The sequence below is a fragment of the Kogia breviceps genome, chromosome 2 (assembly GCF_026419965.1).
Source record: "Kogia breviceps isolate mKogBre1 chromosome 2, mKogBre1 haplotype 1, whole genome shotgun sequence".
Taxonomy (NCBI): domain Eukaryota; kingdom Metazoa; phylum Chordata; class Mammalia; order Artiodactyla; family Physeteridae; genus Kogia; species Kogia breviceps.
The window spans coordinates 155,515,343-155,540,231 of record NC_081311.1 but is presented as its reverse complement, the minus strand read 5'-3'; the positions used below and the strand labels follow the sequence as shown (position 1 = coordinate 155,540,231).

The 24,889-nt window shown below is 32.7% G+C and overlaps 1 protein-coding gene across 2 annotated transcripts in view; it reads left to right on the top strand.

Annotated features, from left to right (window-relative positions):
* The window catches only part of CALCRL (calcitonin receptor like receptor), a 106,015-nt gene that overhangs the window by 6,049 nt on the left and 75,077 nt on the right, over positions 1–24,889 (top strand). Inside the window, exon 2 of one of the 2 annotated variants that reach the window (XM_059052019.2) lies at positions 13,059–13,126. The exons of the other annotated variant lie outside the window; for it this stretch is intronic. The gene's annotated coding sequence lies outside the window, so the exon portion shown is untranslated. The remainder of the gene's footprint in view (positions 1–13,058; positions 13,127–24,889) is intronic. 2 annotated transcript variants of the gene reach the window in all.

Sequence of the window (24,889 nt, the reverse complement as noted above, 5' to 3'; positions counted from 1 at the left end):
TTTAATTTTTAAGTAGGTTTTTATTTCCCACTGCTTTCTTATCAATTGCAAAAAAAAAAAAGAAAAGAAAAAAATTACAATACCACAGCTGAAATATGAGTTGTGCATATGAAATATGAGAAGTGCAGCTTGATGGACTTTGGCTTCAGGTCATTCACATATGAACCCAAACTTCACCACTTCTTAGTTCCCCTTTCTCTTCTGTAAAATGGAAGTGATTAATCACATTGCTTTATAAGGTTTTGTGAGGAATCCAAGAAACAATACATTGAAAATGTTTAGCACAGCACTTGGCACATAGTAGGTTTTCAACACATTTTAGTGCTCATCATAAATCTTTTGTGAACAAGATCGAGGACATAACTTGTGTCTATGCAGAAGCTCATTTCAAACAATCAACATACAGACAATTAGAATACAACTTCTTCATAGGACAGGGAGAGTGAACAAGTGTGATTTGTAATCAGTTTTTAGACTGATCACACTTTGCCATCATCATATAATATGTGCCAGACCTAATAAAACTGACAATGTTAATCACCATTTCTACAGAGCTTGAGCACCTAAAAAGTATCTTCATGCTAAGAATTTTAAAGGTATATTATACAGAAATTATTGTTTTTTGTTTTCTTTTACACATGAAGCCCAGTGAAGTACATGGTGTTCCCAAAGTCAAATAATATCATTGATAAAGCTCTGATTTTAACGTACATCTACCATGACTCTGAATCCTAACTATTTTGTTGCACTATTATATATTATCTATTATTACTAACGTTGCACAAAGTTGAATAAGCATAATGATCCACCAGATTTAAACTCAATTTCTTCTAACATAAGATAATAAAAGTAAGTTTATTTATGTTATGTGGATTTTGTGGAATATGGTACATTAGAGATGAATTTAGATGTTTGTCAAGAAATTTTTAGTTCTGACTACTTACAGCAGCTGTAGAAACTCAAAATTTAAAGAAAATTTACAATGGTCAAATTAAACTTCATTTGTAGGGCTCCAAGTTTTTGGTGGTTATTTTCTTTTTGTAAAAATGTCTTTATTACAGGGCCTTCTTACTACTGCCTAATGGTAGACACATATTTTCTTATGTATTATATTTCAGAAATAAGATGAAAGAGTACCTGTGCAATAGGATAATGAACAGTCATTTAAGTTTTGGTTTAAGAGAATTTATTCTAAAAATCTGTTTTTGAATATTTTATGAATTATGGTCCATATTGAGAATATAATGAAAACTACAAACTCTTTCTCCAGAACAAAACCAACTAATCTACATTCATAGGGACTCACATCTTGCATACAGTTGCATGAGTTTCATGGGATCTCTCTTTCTGATGGATCCATTAAGAGTTCTTGGATCTCATTTATGAAACTTGCTAATTAATTCAAATGACAATTTTTCTTCTGAATTAAGTAAATTATATGTATATATTTTTCAATTACTTCAGATACTTTTATAAGTACCTATGAACTCAAAAACTAGACATGAATGAACATCAGAAACAAATGGCTTATAAGATTATTTCCATCAACTAGAGGGCAATAGGGCAGGGCTCTAGGAAAAAACTACACAGTAGGTAGAATTCGCAATTGGTAATTTTCTATCTCCTCTCTGTACCCTTCTCTGTTCACTATATTTCTATACCTACACCTACACCTACACCTTTGGACCGACCTCCAAACCAAATACTCAGCAGCTACATTCTGGCTTCAGATAGTCAAGAGTAGCATGGAAAAAAATCTTGAAGAAAAATTATTTCTTTATTGGGAAACCTCAGTGTTTAATCTTAAAGCTTTCCACCAATTGGAAGAGGCCCACATGCATTATCAAGGGTCATCTCCTTTATTTAAATTTGTCTGATGATAGATGTCAGTCACTTCTACAAAATACCTTCACAGCAGCATCTAGACTAGTGTTTGATCAAACAACTGGGCACCATAGCCTAGCCAAGCTGGCACATAAATTAACCATCATAACTAGTTAGGGGGATTCATCCATATTTACTCCTTTTTCTCCAAAATTATTTAGATTTTTAGATTTGGGAAATTCTTCAAAAATTCCTTCTGGAATGATAATTGGAACTGTAGTGAATTCACTAGTTAAACTGACAAGAACTGAGACCTTAATGTTGTCATCCAACCATGAGCATGGTCCATATTCTCTAGTTACTCAGGACTTTTTTTAGGGGGGTGGTAGGGCAGTCTGATATGGGCTTAAATGTATGTTAAAGGTATATTTAAAAGAAATATATTATAATATATGTTAAAATATAAAAATACATTATAAATGGGGCAGGGTAAAGAGAAATGATATAAGGTTTCCACTTTTTTAAGAAAAAGAAAACATACACACAGGACCTTCCAGATTCGCTCTTCCTCTTATCAAGTTAAAATATGTTCTCACTGCAATATATTTTATATGGGGAAATTTCTGTTCACACCAGAATTTAATCTTGTCAGAGAACAGTTGTAGTTTAACCCAGTGACTATGCCATTATTGATAATAGGGGTGCTAGGGTTAAACAGCATGATCTTCAGTTTAGAAAGCACTCACAATGTGCCAGCCTCTATGTTAGATGTTAAAGGTAAGACCCCGGGTCTGGACAACAACAGCTCCACCTCAGTGCAGTGTAAGACAGTGCTGATTAAAGTATCTATTAACTCTTAAGCTATACTGCTGGCTGCCACTCTATTTTTCATTTTGTTGCAAGATCAGGACTGAATGCCTAAACTAGGGTGTTTCTAAAATGACAAAACCTAATAAATCAGGTATTTTCTTCATATATTTATTTAAGAAACCTTGGATTATAGATTAAAAGTAGAAAACAAAACTGACATAAAGAACAATCTAATGAATTCTACTTAGCTCACAATTGTATGTGCTTTGATATTCTGAAATACCTTCTTTTCAACTTCTTCTGATATAACTTTGACATTTTAAATTTTAACAGAAAGATTTCCTTGCATCTAAATCCACCACAAATGCCATGGTCATGTAGCAGAAATTGTTCATTTTTTAGACAAAAAGAATGTGGTTAAAGAAAGTGATATCATTAAGAATAAAGTTTGAAGAATGTTTGGTTTCATTAATTTGAACAGGAAGGTCTTCAAATGAGATATGAGCAAGTTTTAAGGTCTAGAGCAAACTGAGAAGGATGTAATCCATAAATGATTTTCCTAAATATTGTTTAATATTTTAATTAATTGAATTCTTCACATGAATTAACTTCCTTAATTATATACTTTCCAAAAGGATTTCCTGTACTGTGCTCCATGTTATCAGTTCAAAAATTATTAGAAGACTTACCAAGTCTTTTGATCATAAAATTAATATATGTCCATATTTAATGAACCAGATTCCAGTCTACTTCCTTCAAAATAAATATACCAAAATCAAAGAGTTTGTTAGAGTTTTTGTATAACTCAAACATCCTTCAAAAATCCACTAATTGTGTAAGTTTCAGATTAACCCAGAAAGCTAACAGTTCACTAAGTTCTTAACTGTCACAACTCTAGTACCATAAGACACTACATATTTAAGGCTACATATTCTCAACTTTCTCAGTTATGGTACCATACATACCATAAAAGACTACATGTTAAAAACTTTTAATGTTACATGTAGTTTCTGAAGCTAGAAGCTAGAATAAGCTAAATAAATCTAGTCAATGGGATCCTAACTTAGAAATAGAAGTCTCCAGCTCAGCGTGTCTTCAGAGGGTTTTGTTAAGTATAACTATGATGTAGGTCTTGAAATAGCGTGTGCTCTAAAAAAAAAGTTAGATTTTTACACTGAGACAACACTCTGCTCCTAATTACTCAAAATCATTTAGACTTCAAGGATTGTCCTACATCTTGGTCTATGTTTTTCTTCCACACATAACTGCATAATTTTATTATCATGAAAGGGAAACAGTCTGTAAATACAACGTGTATAGCTCTCTACCTGGAGAGCTATCACAGTATATCAATTCCAATTTGACTAATTCCTTGGAATTAAATTTGTAGTAAACAAAGATCAGAAAATTCCCTGGCGGTCCAGTGGTTAGGACTCACGCTTTCACTGCCGTGGGCCCAGATTCAATCCCTGGTCGGGGAACTAAGATCCTGCAAACTGCATGGCGTGGCCAATAAATGATAAATATATAAATAAAACAAAGATCATTGTGTATCATATTACTTTACTAATACAAAATTATAATAGATATTAGTGAAGGAATACTTACTTGAATGAATTGAGTAACATTCTAAGTTTATTATGTCTTCTTTACTCTTAATCACATATGCATCATTATGGCACCTGAATATGAAAAAAAAAAAAGCTAATCTTTCTTATTTGTGGGCACGTAGTTCCTGGATTCCGGATTTTAGTAGCTCTTGTTTCTTTTGTTGAGTCCTTCACCTCCAGACAAGTTTACTTCTTGCTAGTACTTCTGATATCAATTGGCATAAATTTAAGGGAAGGTCAACACATTATCCAAGAAAGGATTAAAACTTATCTGAGTTTCTTTTAATGAGCATAGAATGCTTTTCTCCCAGATATCTATATGCCTAGGTCCCTCTCCTCCCTGTAGTCTTTGCTCAAGTAAAAACTTTTCTATGGGGCCTAAACTAATCACTATTTGAGATAAACCTACACCTATATCACCACAACCCTATTGTTCATTTTTAGCTATTTTAGCATGTTCTTGCTTTTTCCTATAACACCAATCACCTTGCAACAAACCATCTACTATAATTTACATATTTTCTGTTTTTATTTATTTTCTGTCCATGCAACTAACATGTAAGCTCTACAAGTACAAGCACTTCTATTTTTTCTTCACTAATATATCCTAAGCACCTAAATAAGTGCCTGCACTAGTAGGTGCTAAAGATTGCTTAATAAATGATTAAATGAATGAATATGTTTCTTTCTACCAGTCTCCACAGGAAACTAGTAACTCTGTGATTTTGTATGCAGTACACAGTAGATGTCAGAGCTGAAATTTTGAAAGTGTTAGAATCACTACACATTGCCAAAGAGAAAATATTCAGAAGCTAATTACCATTTCATTATTCTTAGGTCAACCTAATATTTACCCCTTCACTATCTTTGTAAAGGAAAATAAATTAATAAAGATGCTTTTGGTAATGTATTTAGTGTTCAGGTTTCACTGAATTCCAAGGCATGACCTTTCAAACTGGGGTAAATGAGAAGGCTGGTCAGTGTTTTAACACAAAGTGTTGAAGCATTTCCCCAAATGGCCAAACAATGGCTGAAATTGGCAGAATTTCTTGTTGAAACTGGCAGACTTGCCCACTGTTGCCTCCCAACAAAAGTCTTCCTCCATTACTTGTTGACTTTTTGGACAATAGCACTAAAAATTATATAGAAGGAGAAAAAAACCCTTAGCAGTGAAATTGAAAGAAAGTAAATCAATCTTCTAATAAAGTGTATAGGGTAGAATACAAATCCTGTTTAATTGCCAAAAAATTATACCTCTGTTTGATAAGTGAAGAGTTACATATTTTTAAATCTATAATTTATCAAGCTTTTAAGTGATTTATAAATATTTAAAGATAATTTTAAAGAGTGCCAACTGTCAATGCCCTTTAATCATTGCATAGCTTTGAAAGTTTTCTAAACTTAAAGCCAAAGGACTATTTTATAAATTAAAATACATACTTATCATTAAATAAAATCATGATTTGCTTGAAAGCCTAATGATGAATTTTCACAAAATGTATCTTTTAATTGACACAACTCATAAGTTATAACAATACTTTTCTTTTCTAATTAAGATTTTCCATGTGTTTGAGACACATATAGCTAACTTTATTTTCTTTTAAAACAGGTGTTAGTCATTCATTCACCTAGAAATATCACTATTGAGGTTTTTTTTCTTCTGAGTCTAGAATGTATATCATTCAGAGAAAGAATAATATTCCTTTGAGAAAAAGACTGATTCTCAACATATGTCCATAGTATTCAGAAAAAAAAATATGTGTATAAAATGTGTCAAGGTTGTAACTTTACTGTCCTTCAGTATATTATCTAATATGACTGGATTTTAAACCACAAGCAAAAAACAAGTTTGGATTAAACAATTCTCTGTCCTCAATGAAGTATTGTTCAAAACATAAAAGTAAGTTATGAAATAGCTTCTTCTTTAAGTCTTCTTGAACTTTCTGACTTTAATGTGGTATTATGGAATGGTAAACTTATAATAAAGTTACTATTACAAAACATAAATGATAATAATACCCTAACAAAAATTGTATTTGTTTCAAGAATTATTCTACATTCAATTAATTTCTGATATGTTTATATATAACATGACAATCCAATATTCTACATTTTCTTTGTCCCAAGTAGCTTAAAAACAACAATAATAATAAAATAATGCTGAAATCAACAATAACTTTTAAAAGACCAAAATGTGACAATTTCTAATCTAGAAGGGCTTGATGAAATGGTGGAAAGGGCACTTAAAATACACTTTACATATTAATAGAATATTAATGAATTTTCAGTTCAAGTACTTTGCACTGAAAATTGGAGTGCAAAAATAACTAATTTCTCACAGTGAGCAGAGACACATCACACTTTCTTAAGCTAGAATCATTCCCTACAATGAAAAATGGGTACTCCCAGTAGTCCTGTTCAGAAAAAGGCAATGCCAAAACATTTGTTTACTCTCATCTAGATTCAGCAGAGGTACCATGTATTCTTGAGAGCCTTTTCAAATAGAGTGTTACTTGCAGGATGAAAGAGCTCTTTTGAAGACTGAATAATTGTCTAATACTAAATTAAGTCTAAAAAAATTGCTGTCAAAAGAGTTTCACTAATTATTATAATTGACTCTTCATTGCCCATTGGATTTAAGGGTATAGAACAAAATTCATTATCATTTTTAGTAGTTCTTCAGCTCTTATATACTGGATCTCCTTGACTCTGTTAAAGTGTCTCTATTCTAGAGGCGTAGCTTGCTAGCATATAGCATGGAATATGACCATAAATCAATTCTGTAATCCATGATGTTGTCCACAAACATTACTAGCAATTCTCTGATTAGTTCTATTTTAACTAATTCATCTTATTTACTAGGTCCTCACCTCATTTGTTTCTAAAGGAGTGGATGTGCTCTCCTTGTTTACATGGATCTTATTTTTTAATTGCATATTTTTAAACATATAATTTAAAAACTATACAAATCCTAAACTTTTCTGCCTTGAAGTAAAACCACGTCAGGTCTGGTGACAGTGTCTGTCAAGGTGAAAGGTTTAGAGATTCAACCAGAAGTTGATGAAACTGGAAATGAAAGGAACAAGATTTAGGAGTTAGAGACTAATCAGGAGAACAGAGAACAGGAAAGATTCAGAAAAATTCTCATTCAGAGACCAAATATATATGACTGTAACAATGTAATTACTTTAGTAATTATTGCTTACTGAGTCAAAAAACTGATATAAAGCCACAGTGAGGGATGGGATTGTAAGTAAAATAAACCAGAAAAATAAAAGGAAGTGAATAGAATAAAGAGAGGAAAAGAGGGAGAAGATAAAAGGAGAAGCTATAAGAGAAGATAAATTCGTTCAATAAGACATAGTATTTGCCAGAAAGGTTAGGAAATAAAAATCCAGCACTGAGCTGCATCAGTTAAGATGTGGAGATACTTTGGATACATGGTCATGAACAAAAAGTTAGTATACAAATACCCTCCAGCTGCTTGGTATAACATTTTGGATATGAAAAATTTACCTGCTCTTTTGTTTGAAGAATGGGGTTGAGTGTTAAGCCTAAGGGTTATTCCTTCTGATAAGAGGTGAGGAGTGTTTATGAAGAAGTGAGAAGCAAATACCACCTCCTGGTACCAGGTGGTACCACCTCCATGATTACTTGGATGGTAATCATGTTCTAAGACTTGGGCCCAATTAGTCAAGATAATGACTCTACTTTTAAAAGGGAGGGGTTCATAGAGACTGACCCACTGGGAAATCTTAGTCTGTCTAGGATAGTTTCTCTAAAAGTAGCCCAGAAATTGGGCTACATTAATCATACCACATTTAAAACAGCAGAGCTTATTTGGTTAACTGCAAATCTCTTGCCTCATTCCAAACCTACCAAATCAATCTGGGGTGGCTCAGCATACAGACGGAGGTGATACTTGAGTGAGTCCCATGTGCCCTGAAAACCACTTTCTCTTTACTTTACACTGCATATTGTGAGATAAGAGATGATAAACTGATTAGGTTCAAATTTACAGTAACAAAATAAGAGTGAACAAGGCACATGTTTAAATCAATTAATTTTCTAAATAATGAAATAATAAGTATAAATTCACACTGAACTACACATAAATAACAAGATATATATTGCTTTCCCTTCTAATTCTGGCTTTGAGAATTATTAGTTTCGTGATTTGAGGTGCACATTTTCCATGTCTGAATCATTATAACTTAATAGTCTTAGAAACTTGGTAATAATCCAAAATACAACTTTATTGACCCTTTCCTTTTTCACTGGACTTGGGGGTAAGTACACACACACGCACACACACACACACACACACACACACACACACACACACACAAATACTCACACATATACATCGATTCACAAGTTATTCATCATTGGTGTTCCAAAATTCCCTCCATGTAGCTAGGAAACTAACCTAAAGTCAGATAGAATTCACACACCTAAATCATATTTGTAAAATTCACAAAGTGTTTAAATCATATATATACTATGATTTAACTGTGAAATCTTAAAAGGGGTCTAATCTTAACAATATTCTGACAAAAGGAAATAAACTTTAAAATTGAATGTGTGCTGTGTGAGGCATTTCCAACTCCCACCCAACACCCCAGACCTATCTGAATTACATTGCATTTTTATGTATTTTGATCCACAGATCCATAACAAGTCCATGATTCCAGAGTAAGGAATCACACTCTGAACATTGTCCTACAAAAGCTTTTTAAACTTTAAAATTTTCATGCATATGAAAGATTATTAAAATACACTGCTTGGGCTTCCCTGGTGGCTCAGTGATTAAGAATCCGCCTGCCAATGCAGGGGATACGGGCTCAAGCCCTGGTCTGGGAAGATCCCTCATGCCACGGAGCAACTAAACCTGTGCGCCACAACTACTGAGCCTGCGCTCTAGAGCCCTCGGGCCACAACTACTGAGCCCGCGTGCCACAACTACTGAAGCCCACGTGCCTAGAGCCTGTGCTCCACAACAAGAGAAGCCACTGCAATGAGAAGCCTGCGCACCGCAACAAAGAGTAGCCCCCGCTCACCACAACTAGAGAAACCCCGCGTGCAGCAATGAAGACCCAACACAGCCAAAAATAAATAAATAAATAAATTTATGAAAAAAAATACACTGCTTAAATAAATAAATGCCTGTATACCTAGAACCCATCTTTTCCATCATGTTCCTCCCTGATTAAGTCACATGTATGTCCCCAGAGGTAAACCATTAGCCTAAACTTGTACTAGTCATTCCTTTGCTTTACTTTATGGCTTGACCACCTATATATGTATTTCTAAGCAATGTATTATTTAGTGTTATGTTTTTAGTTTCACTTTTATGAAAGTGGAATACTTCTGAATATAGTCTTTGGAGACTTGCTTCTTTCATTCAGCATTATGTTCCGAAGATGCATCCATGTTAATGTGTGTAATTTTGGTTTTGTTCTTTTCACTGCTGCAGTGTTCCATTGTATGAATGCACAATGTATTTATCTTTTCTCCTGCTGAGGGACATTTGGATTGCTTCTACCATTTTGCTATTATAAACAATGAAGCAATGAACATTTTTTTAAACATATTTCCAGGTACATATGTTTGAGTTTCTTTAGGGAATAAATTTATGAGTGGGATTTCTGGATCCTAGCAATTCTTGTACCAATTTATAGTCCCATCAACAGTGTATGAGGTTCCCATTACACCACATCCTTTCCAATACTTTGTATTATTGTCAAACTTTTAAATTTTTGCCAGCCTGGTGGATATAACATAGTCTCATTGTGGTTCTAATTTGCATTGCCCTAATTATGAATCATAGCAAATCTACACATAAAACAAGTTAAAATTTTCCTCTGAAATATTTGTTTCTAATTGGGTAGCAGTGACTTGATGTTGTAGAATTATTTTTTGCTTATAATTATTTAAGAAAAGGACTATTTGGGGTTAGGTGGTCCAAGGAAAGGAAAGATTGTTTTATTGATTTTAAAACTGGATATGTGTGAATGGCATTTCTCATCATGATCAAGAACATAGATTGATAATGCCTAGAATCATACCCCAAATTTTCCAATTACTTTTATTCAAAAACCCCATCAAATACATATCTTCTTTAAAACCAGAGAGGAAGGGACTTCTCTGGTGGTGCAGTTGTTAAGAATCCACCTGCCATTGCAGGGGACACAGGTCCGAGCCCTGGTCCAGGAATATCCCACATGCCGCGGAGCAACTAAGCCCGTGCGCCACAACTTCTGAATCTGCACTCTAGAGCCTGTGCTTGGCAGCAAGAGAAGTCACAGCAATGAGAAGCCTATGCACCGCAATGAAGAGTAGCCCCCGCTTGCTGCAACTAGAGAAAGCCTGCACGCAACAACGAAGACCCAACGCAGACAAAAATAAATAAATAAATAAATAAATAAATATATATATATATATATATATTAAAAAAATAGAGGACGAAAGTGAACACTTCCATTCAGATGCATGTGTGCTTTTTAAAATATAAACTTTATTTTTTAGAGTTGTTTTAGATTCATATCAAAGTTGAGTAGAAGGTGAAAGATTTTCCATATAACCCCTCTCCCAACCCTCCTCTGTTACTAACATCTCCCACGAAAGTTATACATTTGTTACAACCAATGAACCTTTATTGACACATCATGCCCACTGAAAATACAGTAGGATTCACCGTTGATGTTGTACATTCTATGAGTTAGGACAAATGTATCATGACAAGTATTATGTGTTTTTATAATATTTTGACTATTTTAAATCATTCATGGAGCTTATAAGTCTCCTGAAAGATATAATATCTCTTTCTAAAAATTATTGTAAAAATTATTGTAAAATTTATTTCTTATACATAAAAATATCATAGAAGGCATTGGAGTTTGTGTCTTTCATGTAATTCCACATTTTGGAAACCACTTGATTGCCCTTATATCCAGTATCTGAGTTTAACTAATATATTTCTTCAAGATTTTGATTTCCTCTTAATAAATACACTTAGGTTTGCATTTCTTTTTCCAGCTTGATTGTTGTGCTTCACCACAGCAAATATCAATAAAGTTTATCCAATATTCTTACATAATATATTTATTTTCTGTGTTTCTAAGGTTTAGTTGATTTTGATTTCATTGTCTATTTCAGTCAGTGGTGCTACTTCCACAAAATTAGCTTTCTTTTGAGTTTTCTCTAGGTATCACTGTCATTTTCATTAAGGCTTTATAATATTTTCTTTGTATCCTCTCTTCTTGGATATTAATCTATTTGTTGGTACTACAGATACTGATATTTTCAGAGGAAAGTGGAAGTAAGACCATGCTGACATATACATTATATTTTATTAATACATGCAATGCATTTAGTAACCAAAGTTAATTCATCAATAAATTTACTGATAGTCAGAAGTAATCGTTGACATATTTGTTTTTTACTTATTCTCTATCACCAAAAAGGTGCAAATATTCTTTTGCAGCATTTTCAACTGGGATGAAAAATGAAATTTCTAGACCCATGCAGAAAAAAAAAAAAAAAAAACACTCCATGGTCATGTCTATTTCTAGTGGCATTTTCTAGCAAGTTGGGAAAATACTCAAAATAAAATTCAACTTTGAACATTGTGAATTCCATATGAATGCCAGTAAAGCCTGAGCCTGACAGGAGTTTTTATTTTTTCCAAAATAGCTTGTAGAAAATTCAGATTCTAAATATATGTGGAGTGTCTATTGGTGTAAAAATACACAACTCTTTAAGATGACCAGATCATGATCCTAATTACAACATATACTAGACAATTTATAATATATAATAAATTATTAAAATATATGAAGGTGTGAAAATTTACAAAATAATATTACAAAGTAATCAAAACTTTTTGATTTATATATAAAAATTTGATTACAGAGATTGCTTTTAACATAAGCTTTCTTAATACTTTTGGGTTTTTATGTAAGGATCCCTAGTGCCTTCACGGAAATTCTTGACAATAATTCAGAAATTATTTTTGGAAGTAGCAAATTCATGATCTATAAGAACAAGTTAATAAAAGCCTCTCAAATCATAATATAAATTAATGGAGATAAAAAATTTTGCAAATACAAATTTGATATTTTTGAAGTTCTAAAGTCCAAATCATACTGTGTAAATGCAAAGCAAGGTAAACAAGATTATAGCTATATCTTGCCTTCGACCTTATTTTGAGTCTGAAAAAATGATGTAAACCACATTTATATATGTTAACTCAGTTTAGCAGTGGATGAATCTCACCTGTTAGTGATACCCTATGTTTAAGGAGAGTTAAATCTCATTACTGACATGGTCTAGCCTCTGGCTTCCTCTTTGACAAGATCTGTGTCACTCTTTCCCCCTCATTCACTCCAGTTTTATCACGTTGGCTCTCTTTATGTACTTTGAACTAGCCATGTCATTTCCTTCTCAGAACCATTGACCAAGCCATCATTTCTTCTGGGAACAACCTTTCACCTGAACATTTCAGGGCATCCACCTCTCCCTAGTGCTAAGATCTTGAACAACAGGGACCATCCTCTATGTTCGTGCTCTTTAAAATACTCATTCATAAGAAATAAGGTCCAAGAACAAAGTTCCTGATTACTTTCAGGTCAGCATGGTGGCAACCTAAATGTGCCTGTAACAACGCCTCCCAACTTCCCATTAAAACGAGACATTTAAAATACATATGTTTGTGATTTTAAAAAAACACACTAGTATATAATTTTAAGCTATGTAAAATCCCACTATCCACTAATAATACCAAATTCACAGGAATGTTCTCTTGTCATCCAGGGTCCTATGATGATACACCAGCCACTTGTGCTACCACCTGTCAAAACTATGGATGGTCCTACCTTCAGGTATTGAGTATGAATATATTACAAAAGAACATTCATGACTTGATGAAAGTAGCATGTTGAATTTCCAATGAAATTGAGGATAATATGAACATGTTAGCAATCATAAGAAAGGTTTCACAGAATGATACATAACATAACTCCAAATAACTTCTGAATCAAGGAAAACCTTGAAAGGCAATCTAACAAAATACAGACTTAGGGACATCTGTCAGACTTACAAATTCATTTCCTTGGGACCTTTGGGTATGAACTTATCCCCCATGTCTTTTTTCCCTTGGCCAGAGGACTAGGAATGTTAAATTAATAAAACAGTTCTTATAAGATTTATTAATATTAACAATTTGGTAGTATTAGACACAAACATCACACAAACACACACACACAAACACACACACGTATATAATGTCTACGGCTAATCTTATTTTAACTATAACTATGTATATGTTTCTATATATACATATATAAAAAACAAATTATGTTTCCTGTATAAAATAATAGGGCTACGTTGCTCTTTTGAACTAAATTCCTTTCCTCTGTAGAGTTCTTTGTTTTCTGATCCACATAGTCACTATTATATTCTTATAAATGTCTGTAAACCTTTCCCATAATTGGAACGTAAAAAGATATCATTTATAAATAAGGGAACAGGAAAATGGGGGGTTAGCTGAATTAAAGATTTAAGTTGCTCTAGATACTATTTTTAGAACTCCCTGGCAAAGCAGTTTCAATTTCAATCCTGGGCATTAACTTCAAGCTTCAGGGGCATTGGTGCCTCCAAAAAGATTAGTGTTGCAGACAGATGAGTCTTATTTATATTTAGCATTATAGTTCCATATCAGATAAGATATTATGTGATTATTATTACACCTCACATCCTCCTTCCTGACAAAATTAAAGTAGCTTTCCTGTCCTCACTTATTTTTAGACTGCGAAGTATTTAACAATTCAATCATGCATCAGCCCAATAAACTATAATAGCATTAATGAAAAATAAAGGCTACTGAATTATTTTATTTTAAATTCAAAGCTGAGTGACATAATTCCTTCTTCTGATTTTAAATTCCCAAGTCATTCTGCTGGACCCAAAAATAGACCCTCTATAATTATTCTTTGTCCCACAGCATGTCTTTGGGAACTCATCATTGTTGTTCTATCCTTTTTATGTGTCAGCTTCCTTTGCACATTGCATCTCATATGACTCACTGTTCCTTAGAGCATGGTTTGAATGCTCAAAATGCCTACTTATATCTGACAGCTGGATTTTTCTTCCTGAACATTTTTATGTGAAGTGGTGCCAGATCAATTTTTAAAGCCCCAATTTTGCTTACTGAAGACATATAAGAAAGAGCAGAAAATGGAAAAAGATTAACTTACTAGGCAAAAACTGATTTTGACTTCCAGTATCTGTTAGTACCAGTCATCTTCATAAGGAAATTAAGAGTATTACCCATTTTTTTTTCTAAGTGTCTTTCTACCTTATAAATTCTAACATATGTTGGATAGTTTGAAGGAGATAAATTGGAAGTGGCTTGAAAATTAAAGGTCCAAATTTAAGCTGCATTCTCTTCGTTAAATTGATCTCTGACTTGCAGAGTATCGGTAAGATTTTTTGTGAGACACTAATAGGCCTAATGGTAATTTTTTAAATTTTATTTCTAACAAGTAGAGTTTAAGATGGATATATATTTAAATTCTAGCAAGAAAGAGGTTGAAAAAATGATCTCTGGAGAGATTAAAAAATATAACTGAGAATCAGGACTGTGGTTTGCTATCATATTAGTTTGACTCACATGTGGTTTAATTTTAACCTAATAAAAGAAGCACAGAAATGAGACTTAGGAAAGAGAACTCCTAGTCTTAGCTCATCTACTTCTACTGTGGGATATGAGGCACATCACTAAACTCTCCTGAACTCCCACCTTCCAAATCTGTAAAATAAGCAGGTTATACTGTGAGACCTTCAGGTCTATTCCAGCTCTGAGACCCTGGATCCTCTAACTGTAACTACTCTAAATTAAAGACAGGAGCTGGAAATAAAATATCATCTGAAGTTCTTTGTAACAAATAATGTGATTTGTAATAGCTCAATTCCTCTAACTTTGAATATCTTTGCATTGCTTTATTTACATAATCATTCAGTAGACTCTGAAATTTGACAAATGGGTAAAAGGTGAGAAAGAGGAAAAAACAAGGAGACTATCTCTGGCTGGACTGAATTTTGGCAATAGAAGGATCCATTTCTATTTATCGCTAACGTATTATATTCTTACTGAAAATTCACTTTGACTCCAATATAGTAAAAATATTAACTTTTAAATTTATAATAATTTAAAGGTCCATTTTTACATTTAAATCTTAAACCAACTGAAACTGAATCTCAGATATAAACTTTTTCCCAAAATTGATGGACAGTTGTAGCAATGCTTTTTATTAAATAATTCATCCTTTCTATTACTGATTTGAAACGTAACTAAATTGTTCTGTTTACTAAATTATATTAACAAAATTATTTTGGATTCTAGAGTACATTTGTCTTATTGTTGTTTGTTATTTGTTTAGCTGACCTTTAAAATTATTTATTACCTTGATTGCATTACATTTACACATTATTGGGGGAAAAATTAAGCATCTTTATACATTTTAGTTTCATACATATTAATACAAACGTCTCTTTATTTATTAAAAATCATTTTATATCCATAAGATAATTATATATTTTCTTCAGAATGCCTCTCCATGCAGGAGAAGTGCCTATTTCTTAAAGATCAGAGAAGACTTTTACACAGAGCAAGATGCAAGTTTTCTCAGCAAATAATATGAATAGTTCAGACAATCAGGTGTGAGTTCGGTTGGTTAGAACAGTAAGAATTAAATTAAGGTACATTTGGAAACTAAAAAGTATTCGTATTCCACTAAACTAATGAAACTTAAATTCCAGGACTTTCACTCGAATAAGACCTTTTCAAGACCCTGCATTTAACTTTGTGTTTATGATTTGGTGCTGTTTTTTTAAAACAGGAATCCTATAAGCGTGTTAGTTTTCTCTAATCCAAGACCATAGCATATAAGTCCCCAAGTTGTCAGTGCTTTGGTTCCTACATCTCATCTGGTAAGGCAGTAAGGGTACCCAAGGAGCAAGGGGGCCACGGGTGTGTAATATGAGATACTGGCCACTGAGGGCTGGTCTGGTGTGTAGCACATCTCTCCTTCTAGCTAAGTTTTTGACTTATGCATGTCACATAAATAGACTGGAGTTTGGCTGCCCCATCCGTAAAATAGGATATTAAACTAAATCTGAGAAAAAGAAAAAAAAAACAGAAAGTTGCTCTAAATAAACTCTAAGATCCTCCTTAATTCTAACTCTTCCCAGGCACTGTGGCCCATGGTTTTATCTCTATCTCCAAAGGGTACATTTGACATTCTGTCTTTTGTCCTTTAATTTGGCATGTCCGTCTTTCTTGTCCCCGAGCTACAATACAGAGGCATCTGTAAAGAGCTATTTTAAACCTCTTTGTAGTACACCTTTTAGTGCCTGTAAACTCAATAAGTACATTTACAAATGATATTAAAATGCTCCCCGGAAATTACACCTTTACTGTTTAAACTATGTTTATAGAACTTCATGCATGATTGACTTACCGTCCCTTGAAAAATTTATAGCGCACTATCTTACTGCTCAGAGTTAAAAACAGGTAAACTAAGAGATATCATTATTCTATAAGGCATAATTAATGACCTGTTACAAAAAGTAGGTATAAAAATATATAACATATATATATATATATTGTAAAAACTAGGAATCCTTTTGGATTTTTAAAAAATTATTATCTTTTATTTTTAAACAATTTTAAAGGTTACACTCCATTTACATATATTTTTAAATGTAATTCTTTAAAGAGTCAAAAGATGCAATATTCTAACAGTTAGAATGTCCAAAAAATACCTATTCTCATCTTTCTGTATAATGAGCCATGTTTCCAATAAAAATCATTCAAAAAAATTATGGATTCAACAAAATGAGTTTAGCACAACTGATGAGGAACATTTGCTATATATACCTATCATTTATGTTAACTTACATATCTCACATGCAAAATAAAGCATGAACCTAAGTATAACACATCACCTCAATAATTGAGTATTTTTATTGATCCAGTGACTTGGGGTTCTCATTTTCAGTGCCAAAAAAAAAAATCTACTAATATTCTTTCTAATCTCTAAGAGATTTCCGTATTACTATGCATCCTATAAATGGTGGTATTCTTTACAAATACACTTCTCTGAAACCACCTTGCTAACTTACTTTTAATTAGGCTGCCTTTTAGTGCATAAAGTTGTTCTACTTTGCATTGATCCCTGAAATAGTCCTTTCTTTGACATCTATAAAACTTCCATACACTAAATTGTTTTTGAGCATAGTAGGCTTCACTGCAGATTTTCATATGAAAGATTCAGGAGAGATTCAGAGATTAGCAATGCAAACAATTTCAAATCAAGTGGTAGACATCACCATTTTAAAAAGGTCACTTGGGGAGTGGTATGGACATATATACACTACCAAATGTAAAATAGATAGCTAGTGGGAAGCAGCCGCATAGCACAGGGAGATCAGCTCCATGCTTTGTGTCCACCTAGAGGGGTGGGATAGGGAGGGTGGAAGGGAGACATAAGAGGGAGGAGATATGGTGATATATGTATATGTATAGCTGATTCACTTTGTTATACAGCAGAAACTAACACACCATTGTAAAGCAATTGTACTCCAATACAGATGTTAAAAAAATAAAAATAAAAAGGTCACTTGGTTCTTCCAATATCTTATCTATTTCCAGCCTCTTTCCATCTTTCTGGATCCACTCTCTTCCTCTTTATCACTCATTTTCCTTCTTCCCTTTTAGGAATGAAAATAATACATTTTCTAATCTTGATTCATGAAGAGGAGATTTTTGCTTCTTATATTTGAGCAACTGCTAACATTTATGGCCATGTGGCTGTTCTATCCCATGTTATTTTTGATGTATTTTACAAAAAAAAAATAATTCCTTCTATAAGAAGAATTCTGGTGTCAATGTTAATGATAATTATTTAATAAGTTATGGTAACAATTTGTTAATAATGACAATTATTTAATATTTAATTTAATAAGTAATAAGTTGTCATTGAAGTTTAATGGGAACAATGTTATATGTAGTATAGACACTATAAACTTTCATACATTTATTTTTTTATCATTTGTTCCCTTTCACATTTGCTTTACATTAAATTACAATTTGTCTGATTCATTTTTCTCACTACAGTGCCCAGCATAATAGTTCTCAAATGCAATGCATTTTTATTTTTGGTAGAATTGAATTTCTTCATTTAATATGTCTTACACTTTAGACCAGTGATCTACAAACTGGGGTATGCATACCCCTAAGGAGTAGGCAGAAACAGCTTGTTTTACAGAAATCAATTTCCAGATTCTTAACCTTCATTTGAACTCCATCCTAGAACTGATCTGCCACAGAAAATTACTAAGGTCTAAGCTTCAGGCCACTTCTCCCTTTTTACTTTTTCTTTCATAGTGTTCCTTTTACTTCTTTACACAAACACACACATACACACATGCACTATTTCACCCTTCTGAGTCTTACTACAAAGCATTTCTGCAGGATGTAACAATCTCCTAGGCCATAAATGAGGGGACAGGGATGATGGATACACTGATGTTTGCCAAACCTTCTTAAAAAGGACACATGACTTTCCCACTTTCTTCATCTCACTAATGATGTATTTCTAATAAAATTTTACTTTATGTGTTTAAAAATTATGTATCAAAATTTATAATAAATTTATTATTAGAGTATAAACTCTAGAGTATAAACTCTAGAACCAAACTGGTTCAAATCCTGAATCAAACGATTTTTTAAAATTACTGGTGGAGTTAATAAACGTACTTGTGCCTCAATTTCCTCAAAGGTAAACCTGGGATAAACAGTACCTACTTTATATGTTTTAATAATGTGATCATGAAGTCTGAAAAGGTAAATATTATTTTTCATGTATAATAATATAAAGTAGCATATCATCTATTATGTATCATTGGTGTTTCCAGACTTGGTGGCCACTCTGTACATGAACTGATGGAAGTAGAGGCAGAAGTATTTAGTGCTTAGGTCATGGCTTGGAATTGAGTAAGCCTTCCAAAAGTTTTAGCTACTATTATCATCATTGTTATTAGCATTATTATTTCTAATAAAAATTGTAATGGTAATGCAATTGAGAAAGGTTTTTAAAACATTCATTTAGATAGGGTTTTTTTAAATGAAATTTCAACCTAGGTATACATATTTTGTTGCATAAAAGATTTTGAGCAGAGAAGACTTCATTGAAAATTTTCTTAGGAAAAGATTAGGAGAGGTTTGCATAGTAGCCACATAAACACTTCAAAGGAAAAGGAAGATATTGCAACATTATAGTTTTTAAGTGTCACCTGCTCACTCGGTGATCTATTTCTACATCCCTCCATCTTTCCTGCTCCACTCTGTATTTACTCCTTCTATTTCTGTATTATGCTTTTTCCTGGCTCTCTTTCAATGTGGTCATTTAAAAGAATTTGAAAAATAAAAATATAGTTCAATAGAATAAAATTCTATCAGGGAAAGATGGATAGTGGAGTAGAATATGATGTCAATGAGATTAAGAAATGCAGTAAAATTTCCAACTGTCAAGAAGAGAACATTCATTTCTCTACAAATGATTGTGTAGGTATTAAATTGTTGTTGCATTTACATTTCATTGAAAAAGAATACTATAACAGTCATAGTTTAAAATGTCATCATTTAAAATGTGCCCAAAATTATGTTTTGCAAATGACCTAGTAACTTAAATGGGTGAAGTTTTTAAAAAATTATTTTATAAATAGTGTCAACAGAAAAGTTAGAACACTGCACTAGATTGGCATGTTTAATTCATCTTTGCATTCCCTCTTCCATGAAAAGTACACTTAAAATAAGTTTATTAATAAGTATGAATATAGCATTTTTATCATGAAAATAGGATGAGTTATAATATCATACCTTTCATTGTACCATGGATTTGTAACCAAAACAACTAACTTTATGTTCTTGACTTAATTACAGGAGGATGTATTGGATCTGGGATAAGGTGACTAGGTACTACACATATCACATGGAAATGAGCTCTCGCTGTTAATTAGTAAGAAAATAAATATAAGGCTTTGCAAGCAGTGGGTTGGAAGATACCATAAGGGCTTCTCTTTTGTTGTTAAGGATAATAAATTATAAGGAGGTTAAGAAAGGTCCTTTGCAACTGGAGCTTATAGCTCTAAGTGTAATAATTTATATTTGTAACTTATGATTAACAAATAACTTACTTTTATTTTTTGATAATGAAGTTTTATTTTTGATAATGAAGAACATTATAATTTGCAAAAACATAAGAGGTTGTCATTACATGTGGGAAAACTCCACAGTTTTTTTCCAAATGCATTGAACCATATAAAAAGCAATCAGTTGAACAAAGAGTACCTATCTTGAAAGGGTTTTTTATCATATTTGAAAAGCTTGTTTAATGGGATAGACCCATACTTATGATTAAGAATCAGACCCCTCAGCCAAATCTCAGCCAGAGTCCATTAGACTCCAGATTAATTCTAACAGTCATTAGGGTGTGGATTTCCCCTCTGTAGGAAAACCGTGCATTAAAAAAAAAAAAAAAAGCACCTCTCTCCCCCCACAGAAAACCTTGTCTGTTTCACTTAGATATTTTATTATTGTTTCATTTGTCTTTCACCCTATCTCCCAGGCCTTCCTTAAGCTTCCTTTCAAAGCAAATTATTTATCTTTCTATGGAATAGATCAATTTTGACAAAATTTTCCCTCTTCCCCAATTATGCAGACCCTAACATGAACACAACAGAGTGAAATTATCAATCAGCCTATCCACAATTCATTTATATATTTTTATATTTATATTTTATATATTATATATTAATATATAATATTATAATAATATATAATGTATTAATATATATTTTAACATATTTTATATTTATTATATTATATTTTTATTTTTATAAATTTTGCTAGTTTTTAACTTTGAGACAGTTTTTCCTAAACTGACCATATTTATAACGTTTCCTAGATTATCTAACTTTCTGACTGTTAATCCATCAGTCACAATATACTTATAAATGGCCAGATGGGCAAGCCTTTCCACTTTTTGGCTTATTACATTAATGTATAGAGTCTTGCTAATATATTTAATGATATTTATATATCTACTAGTTATTGAAAATAAATGAAAACACATTTACATTTATTGACTCCTGTTTAAGTGAGCACATTTCTACCTAAAGTAGTGGAGAAATGCCTAGGACCTAGGAAGAATAAAGGGTGTGGCATATGAGGAAAACACAGTCATTTACTGTATTTTACAGGAAGTTCCTGATGTGACTAAAAGTTCTTTGCTCTCTCAGACTGCTGTAGATATAAGACAAAGAGAAAGCAACACAGATAATTATAGCTTTTAATATGCTGAATGTAAAGCATGTCTACCAATGAGAAACAGACCCTGGATTTAAAGGAAGCGAATGCTATGATTCAATGAGCCTGGCAAATATACCTGGCAACAATAACACAAGACAGATGCACTATCACTGGTTTAGGTTGTTTTAGAGAAACCAAAACCTCCAGATGAAAGTTCAACACTTCTCTGTCAAATGTTTTGTCTGTATGACACCAAATATCACCTTAAGTGAGAGAAATTTGAGTAACCAGTAACTGTCAACTGCCAATGGTAAATATTACCTCATTGGGCATATCCACATCTTTTAAATATAATTTGGCTATTGTTAATTAGGTTTTAAGCAAGAGACCTCCTATCTATAAAGAAAAAATTATGGCCATGCTGAATTTATTATTTTTTATCTCACACATAGAGTAAACTTGTTTTTCACATTTACTATATAATTAGTAACAAACTCTAACTTCAAATCATCCGGGATTCCATTTTATAGAGTGTGCTAATCTTAGTTACATATTTCCTGAAAAAGTTTATTATTCTGTATTTACTCTCAATTTTTTCCAAAGCCTTTGGACATTTAATAAGGGATTCAGAAAACAGTGCTGTGATACAAAGATTGCTATATCACTGGAAACATTAATGCATGCATACACATAAAATCACAAAATACTTTAGAATGAATTTTACTATCATAAGAGTAAGTTTTCTGAATCATAGCAGACCTTAAAATTCATCTTTCAGCCAAATCATAAACATATACCTCAACAATATCCTATTAAGATAGTTTCTGTGTTTTCTTTACTGGGGGAAAATGACATTGAATGCTTTTATAAATTCTCAGATTCTACTTGGTATTTCATAGAATATTTGGTGGAAATTATACATGAATACACACAAACATACATACATACATACATTCGTGTAACTTGAAACACATTAGCTGAAATTCAAATGCATTCTGAGAAAAAATACATGCAATGAAAATAAAGAGAAAGAGGTGTGTTTGTTCACAAAGATATATTAAATTAAAAAGAATAAGGCGATATTTTTGGTTCACGCTTTGTAGTGGCTGGTTTGGAAAGATATATCTTTGTAGCCAGAACAATTCTTCTATTATACTCTATTCTTATTTTTTTTTTTTTTTTGCGGTACGCGGGCCTCTCACTGTTGTGGCCTCTCCCGTTGCGGAGACAGGCTCCGGACGCGCAGGCTCAGCAGCCATGGCTTACGGGCCCAGCCGCTCCGCGGCATGTGGGATCTTCCCGGACCAGGGCACGAACCTGTGTCCCCTGCATCGGCAGGCGGGCTCTCAACCACTGCGCCACCAGGGAAGCCCTATACTCTATTCTTAATGTCTATTAGTCTCTATTACTGTCTTTGAAGGTTAACTAAGTCTTTAAAAATTTTTAGTAGTGAACAGGGAGGAGTTATTTTTTCTCTTACGAGTCCCACCTAAATACTGTAATATAAATTGTAATTTCTATTCTCTCTATTACAGCTCTATTGCTTGGAAGTCTTTGGTGCCATTTCCAGGCACAGAGCTTTAAAAAGCCCTATATTCAATCTTCTAATACATTAGCTTCATAGCTTTGTAGGACTAGATAGATCCTTACAGTTTTTTGAGACAACCCCACATTTTTGAAATGAAAAACTGAGAATCAGGTAAATAAAAAGACTGATTAAAAGAAATGAAATAGTAATCTGGTGTCACCCACAGAATTAGTATCCATTTTACTTCAGTACACTTATACTGACTATTCTATAAAATGCCCACAAACAACCTAATCATGTCCCTTAAAAGTTATCTATAAGCAACACTCCACTCTTCACACAAATTTAATTTTCCCCCACATTGTTCTGGACATTTTCTTATATGTTTCCCTTGGAACTTAACAAAGCATTTCTGATATTGACTCTAAGATCATCACTATTATTGACAGATTTGATAAGTCTTTTTTCATGATGCCTTAAAACAAATTGTCACGTACAGTTAAATCTGCACTTCAAAAAAACTACCCCATTTTTGGATTCATGTCCTATCCATTGTCCACTGAATTGTCAAGTTATTTTCTAACTGGGATCACATACTATGCTGATGTATCTCAAATTTTAGGTAGTTGTTGCCATAGAATCTCTTATGCAGTTTCAGTTCAAACCCTGATCAAATAAGCAGTGTGACTGATATTTGTATTTTTAAAAATTTGGCCCTATCAAATAACTTTCTGAAATTGCTCTCCATATCCTGACATGATGAGGGTACCACTCAGTTAACAGAGGGCATTCACATGTGCTTAGAGACTTTGTAACCACTCTGTCTATATGAGGTCTCTCAACTGCCATTTTATTTTATTTTTCTCTCTTTATGTTGCAAGTTGGACCTACTTAGCCCCAGGGCCTTAAGAAATTATTATGCAATAAGTATTTATGTTGAAAAAAATACATATTATATTACACAAGATAAAGCTGGACTTGTTAGCAGGAGCATCAAGCTGACTTCAAACACTGGTGAAGTAGACAAAAACAAAGATAAAGCACACACTGTTCACTAAACGTAACTCTTTTGAGTCATTGGTTTTTAAATCTGCCTGAACCCATATGTAAATACATTAGTCTAAAAATACTAATTTTCAACTGAAATCTAAGTAATAAAGATCACTTGTTGGTAAAGTTAGGTGTTCATACTTTATCTTGAGGATGTTATTAGCTCATTTCACAGGATTTTGCATACCTGAGATAAGTTCCCAGAGACAGCATAGAGTACCCAAAGGGATTTGAGTTAGGAGACATGTTTCTAGTTTCTAATCTCTCCTCTGCCTCAGACCTGTTGCGTGAATGTGATCATGACACTTCACTTCTTTGGTATTTTGTCCTCATCTATAAAGTAAATTTTTGTACCAAATTGATTTTATTTATATTGTGAAAAAGTGATATTTAAACAATAATAAACATGCAATGCATATACTTCCAAAAGTCATGTTGTATACTGTTTTTCTAATTCTGAAAAAGAGATCCCTTCTGGAGTCAGAAAGATCTCAAGTCTTATGTGATTGCTCATAGAATGAGCAATTTCAAGGTAGAAATTACATAACATTATTTAATATGGTCCATTTTTCCCTGAAGTATAATTTAATGCTCTTACTATAAGCAAAGGAACAAAATTGAATGTAAAAGAATGGTGAGGTTTATTCATTCTAATATCCTTCCTCTAGGATCTAGCATGATGGTAGGCACATA